This window comes from Orycteropus afer, unplaced genomic scaffold, assembly GCF_000298275.1.
Source record: "Orycteropus afer afer isolate SDZICR_OR568_19922 unplaced genomic scaffold, OryAfe1.0 scaffold00036, whole genome shotgun sequence".
Classification (NCBI taxonomy): Eukaryota; Metazoa; Chordata; class Mammalia; order Tubulidentata; family Orycteropodidae; genus Orycteropus; species Orycteropus afer.
Genome location: NW_006921623.1, coordinates 88,894 through 91,491, shown reverse-complemented (window position 1 = coordinate 91,491; position 2,598 = coordinate 88,894).

The following is a 2,598-nucleotide window of genomic DNA, read 5'->3' as shown; positions in this document are numbered from 1 at the left end:
CATTTCTTATTCATGTTATTTGTATTCTCTCCCTCTTTTCCTTTGTTAAATTTGCCAGTGGTTTGTCAATTTTATTGATCTTTTCAAAAAACCTATAAGTATACTTTTTAACAACAACACGTTCTCTTGAGACTAAAATTATTCTTTTTACTGTTATAATAATTCTCTCAGGAACTAAAAGAATGACAATCTTGAGAAGAAACCTGCAAAACAGTTGTACTTAGTTAAGTAAGCTTAAGTTTGCTGGAATTTTCCCATACAAAACTATTGCTATTGCTAGGGTAGAACTTGATAACCATAGGTTCACCCAGTATCTATTTAATAATACTTTAAAGTATTTTCAGATGATTCCACATAGGCAAAGAAAAACAGAGTAGCAAAATTGATTTTTGGTTTATTTGTTGATTTCTGTCTTCTTTCAAGTGCTTTTAATTTAGAATGTATGTAAAGTAATATTCAGATTATTGGATCTTTTATGGTTTTTCGTGAAGTATAACAGTGTTTGCTAGTATTTTTGTTTTGTTTGAATGTTAGGCTTTTAAAAACTTTAGTTTCTTTATTGAGATGTAATTGTTAAATAATCAACTACATGTGTTCATAGTGTACAATTTGATAAGTTTTGATTTTTGCATATAACTAGGAAACCATCGTCACAATCAAGATTGATAAACATACGCATCACCCCCAAAATTTCCTCATGCCTTTTTGACATCTATTCCTCTCACCCCTCCCTGCCCGTCTCTAGGTACCCACTGATTTACCTTTTGCCGGGTTAGTTTATGTTTTCTTTAGTTTTATATGAATGAGTTTATACAGTATTTGCTCTCTTTTTTGACTTCTTTCACTTAGCACAATTATATTTAAGATTTCTCCATGTTGTTGCATGTATTAGAAGTTCATTCCTTTTGTTGCTGAGTAATATTCTAATGTATACCTCAGTTTGTTTATCCAAATTCACCTGTTGATGAACATTTGTGTTGTTTCCAGTTTTGCCCTATTAAGAATAGATTTGTTGTGAACATTCATGTTCAAGGCTTTGTGTGGCTAATACTTCCTTTCTCTTGGGTGTGGAGTTTGAGTAGTGGAATGGTTGGATCATATGGTAGGTACATATTTAACTGTTTTAAGAAACTGCCAAACTGCATTCTGAAGTGACTATATCATATTACATTCTCACCAGCAGCTTTATAGTTGCTCCACATCCTCTTCAGCACTTGATATTGTCACTCTTCTTAATTTTAGCCATTTTAATGGATATGTAATGGTATCTTAGTGTAGTTTTTCTTTTCATTTCTGTAACGACAAATGACACTGAGCAGCTTGTTTACATGCATATGTCTTATATTATGAATTGCTTGCTCAAATCTTGTTTTTAATTGGGTTGTCTTTTTATTATTGAGTTGTTAGAGTTCCTTATATAATATTTCTGGATAGGAGTCCTTTATTAGATATATGATTTGCAAATATTTTTTTCTAATCTGCCATTTGACTTTTCATTTTCTTAGTATTCTCTCACTCTCTTTAAATAGCTTTCAAAAAAAAAAGAAAAAAGAAAAGAAAAACCAAACTCAGCTATCACATCAGTTCTGACTCATAGCGACCCCATTTGGGTTTCTGAGGTGGTAAATCTTTTTTACTGAAGTAGATTGCCCACTTTTCCTTCCATGGAGCTTTATTTAGATATAATTCACATTTCAGAGAGCAAAAGCTTTTGACTTTGAAGTCCAATTTATCTTTTTTTTTTTTTTTTAATGGATCATGCTTTTGGTGTGTCTAAGAGATCTTTGCTTAACCCAGGGTCACAAAGATTTTCTCCTATGTTTACTTCTAGGAACTTCATAAGTAGTTTTATTTTAGGTCTGTGATAATTTTGATGTAATTTATTTATATGATGTAGGGTTTAGATCAAAGTTTTTTTTTTTTTTTTTCATGTGGATACCAATTTGTTCCAGCACCATTTGTTGAAAAGACTGTCCTTTCTCCAGTGCATTGCCTTTGCACTTGTTGAAAATCAGTTGTCTGTAGATGTGGGGGGGTATTCTGCTTCATTGATCTGTTTACCTATATGACCCTAATACTGTATTGTCTCGATTGCTGTAGCTTTATAATAAGTCATCAACTAGTGTTAGTCCTCCAACTTTCTTCTTTTTTTAAAGTTGTCGGCTCTCTAGACCCTTTGCATTTCCAAATGGAGTTTAGAGTTGCTTGTCAATTTCTGCAAAAAAAAAAAAAAAAAGCCTGCTGGGATTGGGATTGTCATTGCATTGAATCTGTAGGTATGTATCCCCACATAAATGACATCTCAACAGTATTGAGTTTCCTAATCTATGAACCCAGAATCTCTCTTCATTTAGATCTTAAAAAATTTCTCTCAGCCATGTTTTCTAATGTTCAGTTTACAGGTATTATACGTTTTTTTGTCAGATTTATTCCTAAGTATTTAATATTTTTTGATACTGTTGTAAATGGTATTGTCTTTTAAATTTCAATTTCTAATTGTTCATTAGGAGCTCTGGTAGCATAGTGCCTAAGGCACTTGACTGCTCACCAGAAGGCTGGCGGTTCAAACCCACCAGCCACTCTTCGGAAGGAAGGTTG